The 9,927-nt window shown below is 31.8% G+C and overlaps 1 protein-coding gene across 1 annotated transcript in view; it reads left to right on the top strand.

The window, feature by feature from the left end:
• The first annotated feature begins 50 nt into the window (after nt 1–50).
• The window catches only part of LOC102677799, a 24,652-nt gene continuing 14,775 nt past the window's right edge, over nt 51–9,927 (top strand). Inside the window, exon 1 of the mRNA XM_031510681.1 lies at nt 51–697. The gene's annotated coding sequence lies outside the window, so the exon portion shown is untranslated. The remainder of the gene's footprint in view (nt 698–9,927) is intronic.

Genomic DNA, 9,927 nt, shown 5'->3' with positions numbered 1-9,927 from the left:
GTGTTCGATGAGAGATTTAGCCGAGGAATTTCCACATTGAATCGTGTTTTTTTTTTTTTTTGGTAACACGCATTGATTTTTATTTCTACGTCACGCTGTTGCGTGTCATCGCGCGAGTGAAATTTTCCGATCAAAAGATTTGGAGATTCGTCGAGATCGATTGGCGTTGATCCGATAATTATTTGGGAATGGACGTTGTTTCATCGTGGAAAAGAAGGATGGAGAAGAGAAACTCGACATTTTCGAGGACAACGGGAAGAGGCGATCGTTCTTTCAATTTTTGTGATCATCGGCTCAACGCATCGCTCGACAATGAATACTTGGAATTTGAAGAGGCGTCGTTTCTTTGTGATGAAGTGAACAACGTTTTCGAAAATAATCGTCGATCGAGTTGCTTTGACAAGAATCTATATATAAATATTTGTATGGAAATTGAATGAACAGATCGAGTGTTCGAAATATGCATGAAAAAGGATAAAATTCTCGATGGGATTCTTCCGTATCCGAATCTTTAATCGAAGAAGATTATACTATATGGAAGATGAAAAATATTCGAAGAATCGTTATGTTGGAAAGACATTATATTCACTCTTAACGAAATCGCATGGAATTCAAAGGAGATTCCAAAATTTTGGGGAAAAAACATGGACAATAACCATGGAATTGGCGAAAAGAACAAAGAAAAGAAGCGTGTGAGGTGAGTCAAAGAAGAACGTTATTAAAATTATAAAGTTTTAGATACTAGTTTTGCAAATGAAAAACTCTCCAAAGAGGGAATAATTAATTTCTCTTATATTATGACTGTTGCAATTACAAATACAGCGATTACAAACTGAAATCGCTTTTTTTTTAAGTGCATTGTTTCTATCTCCAATAGAACGATAGCAACTATGATCATATCACATCAAACAACGTTATTCATCCAAAAAATTTTTTCTGTCTATGAAGAGAACTCAAAAACGCGATAAATTATGAAGTTAGATAATTTTCTCGACAACAACGATAAAAAAAAAGGGGGGGAGGAAGTTAGTTTGACTCGAGGCAAATTTTCTTTAGATAGAAAAAAGAAAAAAAAAAAAAAAAGAAAAGAAAAGAAAAAAAGAACGACGAACCGCCTTGACCTCGTTCTACTTTTTTTTATAACACGTTGCACACGTTGCACAGCTTCTTTGCTAGACGTAGGCACCTCGGAAAGACGAATACACCCCCTCCCCCCACCTTCGTTTCTTCTTCGCTCGTTCTTTGCCAAAAGCCTTGTCGACCTCTCGAGGGCGACGACCCGGTTATCTATTAACCAGCGGATTTATTCCCCTTTCCATGCTTTCGTTTTACTCGAGAATGCTAAATGGAAGATTGTAAAAAATTTTACTCTTCCACGGTATGAATGAATACGAGCTCCTTGCTTCTCTTTCATGTAAAAAGGGCGCATTGTATTTCTACTTATGGATATTTCAATTAGTAAATACGGTGAAACATCGATTATTCCGAATTAATCAGAAGAGAAGAATCCATTTATGGAGATAGACGGTTTTTGATAATCGATTAGAAAAATTTATATATGCATGTGACATAACTAGAAAGAAAGAATTTTCGAATAAGAATGTTATTACATAAAGAAAGATTATATAGATGAACGAAATACATTGTAAAAACATAAATTAATCGTTTTTGTTACGAAATGTAGAAATTCGCATTTGCTTAATCAAAATTTAAATGATCGTTCTATTGTAAATATATTTACTACGATTTATAGTATATCAAAAGTAACATTACAACGAACAACGTATTTTGGATAAAGCAGAGGAAGGAAAAAAGTAATCCTCATATTTATCGTTTTTACCTTTTATAATCGTTTGTCATTCCGCTCTATTTGATCCGAAATGTCGGATTTGGAACAGCCTTATTGGGAGGGAATTTATCGTGTCCTGTTTTTGTTACGGTTCTGCGTTTATTTTTCGCAATATATACACCTCCTTTGCTAAGCTGTTGGGCAACGGTTAATAAACTTAACGATCCTGCACGATTGTAATTATAAGGACAATTTAATCGTCGATAAAACGTAAAGAAGAACAAAAGCATCGCGATAATTTTTACCCAAAAGCTTCATCGTGTTTTATTTCCTCAAGTCGTTTGCGTTTGGTAAATTTTACATTTTCTTTTATTTTCCACGATCGAAACATCGTTTTTATAACGTTTATTTTACAATAAACATTGCACAGCCGAAAAACAAATATTTATCACTGTAGCTTTATTCATTCTTCATTTGATGGATCTATTTCGCTCGTATTGTACACCCACATCCGGTATTGCGTAATTCGCGTGATTAAATCTGCGAATTAATTTAAGGAGAGAGTTAAAGATAAATCGAAATCTGATTTTTAGATTTGTAAAATTCGAATCCAAAACTTGGTGACAAAATTATCCAAATTTAAAATGTCTTTTCTTTTTCTTCTTGTTGATATTTGAAATCAGCTTATGGTAGATAACAATAATTATTTTTTTAATTTGCCAGACGTTTAATTTTTATGTTTTATCTTTTCTTCGTATAAGATACTAATTATGGATAATAATAAAATCGTTTCAAATATTTTGGAAAAAGAATCTTTAAAAAATGTATAAATTATCTTAGTGCATAGTGGATATTAAATTTTTAATATTTCATTCAATTCTATATGATACATGTTATGTGAGTTTCTATTACGAATGATCTGTGAATGGGAAAGCCATTTGTACATATCAATAAATTAGGTTTACTAATGTATCATGATAATTAAGAGGAAATGTAGATACTATTAAATAACCTTTAACTGGTAGATTCGCACAATGATAGTTAGTATAATCATAATTGTACCTATATCTCGAACATCTGATCCAAATAATCGAAGGATTATTCATATTTGTACATACGATTATAATATTAAGTGGTGTATGTTAATTAAAATTAATATTCAATGATGTTGAATTTTATGCAAATTCAAAGTTGGATCATTGAAAGTTAATGAAAGAAATCTGATTGATATATGAATGATATTATCATTTTATTAATATTCATTTTGCTGAATTGCATACTCTATTTCGATGCATCATTAAATCTGTTTAACTTGTCCTCGTTTTCGATTTTTTTTTTTTTTAACTCTTATTATTCTGATTAAAATAACGTTATATATAATTGAAGTACGAGTCCTTTAAATTATAACAGAAAGAGATACGGAATTCCGTTTATTATTATTTGAAACGCAAATTTCATGTAATTTTCAGTACCTTGTTTCCCATGTAATACTAATATTTTATATATTACAATTCGTGCAATTTCCATGTAATGATTCTTTTCTCTGAATCATAATTTAATTTGCAATTAATAATAATTAAACTTGATATAATAATCTTTACATTGCACGTGTTTTAAAATAAAAAGATATTTCTTACATTTGATCGAAAAATTAAGTAACGTTTTACGAATACGGTATATTCATAAAAAATCTGTGTATTAAAAATTTTACAAAAAGATTTATACCAAATGTCAAAAAATTATAAGGGAGATGCAAAAGATATCTTAGATACATTTGAGAGAGGAAGAGGGAGGGAGAAACAGATTAATCAGGAAACACATTAATGATAACGAATGCAACTACGTTAGCAATAGATAATATTATAATTTCAACGCCATCTCGTTACATGCAGTACATATTACATTAAACAAGAGAAGCTTTTACCAGTCTAATCCAAAACCGTCACTGAAGAGATTATCGTCAACTACCTGCATCGTCGCGTCTGCTCGTCATAATCGTTTATTCAGGATGTAGCTTGAACTTTGGACAAATTTATGAAACAATCTCCGAAAGGAAAGTACGTTTTTTATTTAAAATTATCCGTTAAAACGCGTCTACATACAATCAGTATGCATATAATGCATATATACATATTTTAAAGAAATCCTATTTGTAGTTCCTATCCGTAGTTTTAGTTAATTAGCTCCGAGTGCAATGACCAGACTAGTGTCAACGGGGAGTTGCAAGGGTATTTTTGCGCCGCCAATCAGGTTAATAACGTTTCCCTCGACTATTGGCAAGAATCGTGTGTGCACAAACGTATCTGGTTCACGTGTGTACACGTACACATCTATGGCCAATCTCATTAAAGGAGCCAATTGTTTCCAACTCATATTCAAAGTTGCATTCGTAGAGGCATACCATAGCTTTCCGTTTTGCACGTCAATTCCTTCCCACTTGCCACGAAAATGAATGGGAGGACGTCAACGTTGGGAAAACAAAATTATCGTCGTCGGACGATGGTTTCCACGACCGAATAGAAAACCGGTTTTTAAGCCCCTCTTTCAATTCCATGGGTTACCATCCCCCTCGTCGTTCTCGTCTTCTTTGAAAAATTCTAAAGTCATCATTATTGTGGAGCGAGTTTACAATGTACAGTTACAATGTTACGGGGAAGGAAATACTTTTTTCTATAGTGGATTTCCTGTTTCGTTGCGATACAATTAAAAAAGAAAAAAGAAAGAAAGAATCAAAGAAAAGATTAAAAAATTAATACGTTATCTTTAAATAGTGTATCAAATTAATTATGCTTCTTTATTTTTCTTTACTTTTCTTCAACGAGGGAATTGAGAAAATTCAATCAATTTGCTCTGTCAGAGATTGCGCTTTTCAGAATATCTGAAATATTTTACGATTCAACTATCGTAAATTATCTCTTTTTTGATAGCGTTTTGTTGAGATTTATTGAGGGTCAAAATGCATTTCATCAAAGGAGATGAATGAAAATCGGCAATTTTCTGACGAAAATATCCATGGTTTATAATAGCACGATATTCCAATCGATTTCAGTGTATTCCCTGATTATTTTTTCCATTCTTTTTTTTTTTTAAATTTGAAATTGAAATTTCATCGTGATTTATAATAATCATATTAGAATATTATCATTCCGATTCAATAAATCAAATTCGATCAATGGATTTATAAATAACACACTTAACAGATAGAAATAAATCATCAAATGTTGTAACGTTAGTATTATTCGAACATTTTATTGTAACAAATTTTAAACGATCCTAATTCAATAATCGAGATACGAATAATTCTATGAATAATACTACGAATGTTAAACGTTAACAGTTTCGGTTACTATTCTACCATTATTCCCGTAAACGTTTGAATAGATGAATCCCACCTTTAACAAGTATTCCTTACAAGTCCAGACATAACCAATTTCAATTATACCGGGTAATCTTCATTGCCGCAACTCTCAGGTTACCGCGAACAGTGCAAACTTGCGAGACAAAGCTCGCATCATGAAATCGTCATACTTGCGATGCATGTTTCCGTATAGAATTATACGTGTATCGTAGAACTAGAATTGTGAAACTTCCCTTCTCTCTCAGCCTCGCTCGTTTAAAATGAATCGAATATATTCCCTTTTGTCCACGATCTTTCCTCGATCCAGTTTTTTCCCCCGAACGGTCTACGTGGAACTCGATGTTTCAAATCCATTTTAATATTAACGTTTCGTGTTGTTCCCTTTTTTTTTTTTTTTTTCCTTTTTGCGCTCGAAACTTCGTTCGAAACGAACGTTCTTTGGAAACATTAAATCACATTCGCGTTTTCCTATAATTGCGTAAAATCTTGCACTCTTTGTGCACTCGTAATGCATTTTAACAGACTACCGCCGTTTCTTCGCCGTTAATTTCGTAATTTCACATTTATTTCGCGCTCCCATTAAATCCTCCGACAGGTAACGAGGTCGCGCGGTACTTATAATAAAAATTGCATTCGATACTTGAGCCGTTTCGAGTCTTACGATTCGATGTGATGTCAATTTTACGAAAATTGTAACAGATCGCACGAAATTATTGGAATTTTGCAATTGTACATATTTCTAAATATCCAAAAATTTATCCGTTTTCAACCGTGGAATTTTATTTTGAATTAATTCCTAACAGACGTATGTCATCTCTCAACGTGACGTGGAAAGTTTTCTAATATCGGAGTTATATCACTTCTAACGTGACACGGGTACTATTATTTTCGCATAAGTATGAAATAATGGCAGGTCATTCGCAAAACAACCATAGGTTGACTTATTTACCATATTTTGTCCGGAAAAGTTAAGATTAAAAAAAGAATCAATGTTTATATGCATCCTTTTTTTGGCATCTTGCTTTAATTTACGCGTACACTTTAATGCTGCACATATTAATGTATGTTCGAGTTGCGAACAACATATTACTGCTTCTGAGCTTTCTCATTTTGAACTTGTCACAAGGCTCGACGTTCATTTAATTACACGCATGACATATTAAGGCTGGAACAATTTTCTCCTTCGATTACTTGTAATAATTTCGGTACTCGTTATCTCACCGATTTTACTCTTTGTGCTGGATATAATAGCGGTACTTAATAAACAATCATACGCAGCGTCAGGCAAAGTTCGCTTTTAACTGCAAACTGGAATATTAAGAGGAATTTACGTATTAATTCTCAAAAGGATTCGAGCGTGATTTCAAAGTTGGCTAAAGTTACCCATACCCTGACATTTATCAGATTATTTTTCATCAAAATTGATCATCGTATCGTCGCATATTGCATTATAATATATTTATAACATATTGCATTATAAATATGTATTTCATAATATAATTAATCATACAAACAAATAACAAGTATATTGATATATTATCATAATATGTATAACGATACATTGTTTTGTAATCGCATGTATTGTATAATAATTATAATGTAATAAGAGAATGAGGTTTAGCAAAAATATTTTTATGGAAATATCAAAGATTTTTAAAAAAGATCGATGATTGTTGGAAAAGTCTTCAACGAATTTATAAAAAAATGATTATGTCTCGTCAGATTCGGAGATGGAAGACAGAATAACAGAGAAGTCACGTTATATATAATTATATTTTCGCGTTTAATTTCTTTCATAGAAACGTTAAACGAACTGCCAATTCCCACTTTAACGAAGCTAAAACTTGTGACAGGATCGCGAAGGGTCGTGGAGAAAAAAATGTACGACGCGACGAGGAAAATTGATTTACGATATCTCAACAGTGGCGATGGGATCTTATATCGGATATGGCGCGACACTATTTTCACGGATAAAAAGCACTGTTGCTGGTCACGAACCGTAAAGAAAAACTGTAAGAAGCATTAGATATAGGTAATCTGTCTACTGCTCGATTTAATTTTCCTTGATCAAGTCATTTGTTTATAAATTTTATTTCTCTTCGTTTTGTTGATTTGTAAGTTTGATTATTTTTCAGGCAGATTTTTTTTCTTCGCTACTTTGTTTCCTATCCTGTATGAAATGCTACACTTCGTTTCGAACTTTCGTTTCCATTTTCTTCTTTTTTCTTTTTAATCCAATATTATTCCATACAAATCGTTTTTCATTCAATCAAGAGTTTATGAATTTTCTACCTTTTCTTTATTTTCTGATAACAATTTTTCATTTTCTCTTTTCTATTTCGTTCAGAACTTTTGGTTCCTTTCTTTTTTAATTCGATATTACCTCAGGTATACAAATCGTTTCGATCAACATTTTATTTTTAAATTTTCTTCTCTTTCCTTCTCTTCGTTTTCTGATAAAATCTTTTTTAATCCGCATGAAATATTATACTATAATTCATTTAGAATATTTATTTCCATTCTCTTCTTTTTTTTCTCTCTGTTATTTCGTTATTACTCGAAGTAAAATCGTATTTTATTCAGTCAATAATTTATCATCCTTCTCTTATTTTGCGATAAAATCTTTACAAATTCGAAATTACGCACACTCTATCCTTTTCTCTTGTTTATTTCTTTCGGTTATCCTTTCGTCGATCTCGATTTATCTTCGAGAATAATGATTCGAGTGCAAATATGGATGTATCCTGATAAGATTTTGCAAGTTAAAGCGCTATCCGAGAAATGCAATGGCAGGAATGCAACGAATTGTTCGACTGTAATAGAGATGCGCGAACAGCGAAAGTTTCTGAGCAAATTTATTTGGCCAGCGTGCATTCGGTCGACGATATGGTAGTTGCAGTTCTCCTCCAGTTCTATCAACAATTCGATGATATTACAAAGTTCTGTTCTATCTCGTTTGAAGTCGTGCGGCAAGGGAGTTATTGCAAAATTTAAAAGCATCTTCTCCGCTTCGAATACATATTCGCTCTGTTTGTGATTCAATCGCATAAGTCTTTCTTTTCTTTTTTATAATATATCTATCATTTAACGAATGTTTAAAAAGTGTCTCGAAAGGAAAGATAAACGTTTGTATCTGCACGATATTTAAATTAGAACGATAATAAATCGTCCTATATTGTATCGCACAGGTGCGATACGCGATAAAATTCCAACATAAATTTATAATATTCGAAAATTGTTGAACGCATTAAAATATGTACAAGGGCAAGTTAATAATTATCTGCAATGTATTTATAAAATTTATTAAGTGATAAATTGATTCGATCAAAAACATTTTATTCGAAAGGTAATGTAATCGTGTCGATAAACTAAATGTATTAAAAAGAGACTATATTAAAAAAAACAATATTACAAATATTATATTAAATCATCGTTTATATAAGAAATATCGTCTTACAAATTTAATTATAAAGGATCATATATTGTACGTATTTAAAATAAAATTATAAATCATCAATTATATTGAAAAATTAAATAAACGACACACACGATACATACATATTACTATATTCTTCTAAATCGATATCAAATCATTTATCACTTATCGTTTTGCGAAATTTTTTAAATAGCTATAAAAACTACAAAAACTAACATTGAGGAAATATTATTTTTCTTCGTAAAATTATTCCTTTAAAATTGCCTATATGATCCAATATATTGCAAAGAATGATTAATTTACTCAATCTCTTAATGAAATAAACGAAACTTTGGGGTGAAACTTCCGTAATGTTTATCTAATAGAATAATTCCACGATTATTAACTAGTTTGGAACAGGGGAAGCCGGTTAGTTACTACTACCCACCTCTTAACCGTACATCTTCTTATAAGACTGCGTAAGTTTCCTTTAAAGTCTCCGGTATCAATTTCCCGCAGGTGTCGTCGAAGACACCAAGGGAACTAAATCGACGTGTACAAAGTTCACGATAGATATCGCCGATTGAAACAACTGCATGCATACGAGCCGTCCATTTCGAACCTGTCCATCTCTATTTCAGTTGAGTAGACAGTTGGTACTTGCTTGCAAATGGTTTTCGCATCGACCGATACGTCTGGATAGCGATTCGCTGTTCTCGTCGGTCAAACCTATCTCTGGTGAAACGTGCTAATCCATACTTGACGATTTATTCGAGCTTTCTTAAATCATTACATTCCATCGGTTTTCTTTAATAGGATCTTCTTAATTAGGATCGATGGATTTTTTTATGCGTGCGATCTTATGCAAATTTTATCAATCTCAATAATGTATTTATATTAAAAGTGGAATGTATCAATAAGGAAATAGAAAGAATCGCGATAACGATAAGTGGATTAGGAAGGAATCAGAATTAAAGAAAAAAAGATTAAAATAAAATAAAAATAAAAAATGTTCAATCAATGTATATTTAGTGAATGATTGCATAAAATTACCTCGTTTAGTTGTATCTCGCTAAAACTTCATTTCCACAATATTATGCAAATTAAAGAACTGAATTTGCATCGTTGAGATGTAATTTATAATACGGTTTGCAAATAGGGATATTGTTAGTAGATTTTTTCATTTATTGAATGACATAGATAAGAAGGGAAATTTTTTTTTTCTTTTTAAAACTCGGTGATGCTTGTTCAAATATGTTAGCGAGGTAAAAAGAAGGATAGAATTGAACTAACGACGTTTCACAGTCGGGCGAAATGCAACTTCATTTCCCTTAACGAGGATACCTCGATCGATTCGTGAAGGAT

This window comes from Apis dorsata, unplaced genomic scaffold (genome assembly GCF_000469605.1).
Source record: "Apis dorsata unplaced genomic scaffold, Apis dorsata 1.3 scaffold_254, whole genome shotgun sequence".
Taxonomy (NCBI): Eukaryota; Metazoa; Arthropoda; class Insecta; order Hymenoptera; family Apidae; genus Apis; species Apis dorsata.
Note: the sequence above shows the minus strand (reverse complement) of the source record. Positions and strands in the feature narration are given on the sequence as shown.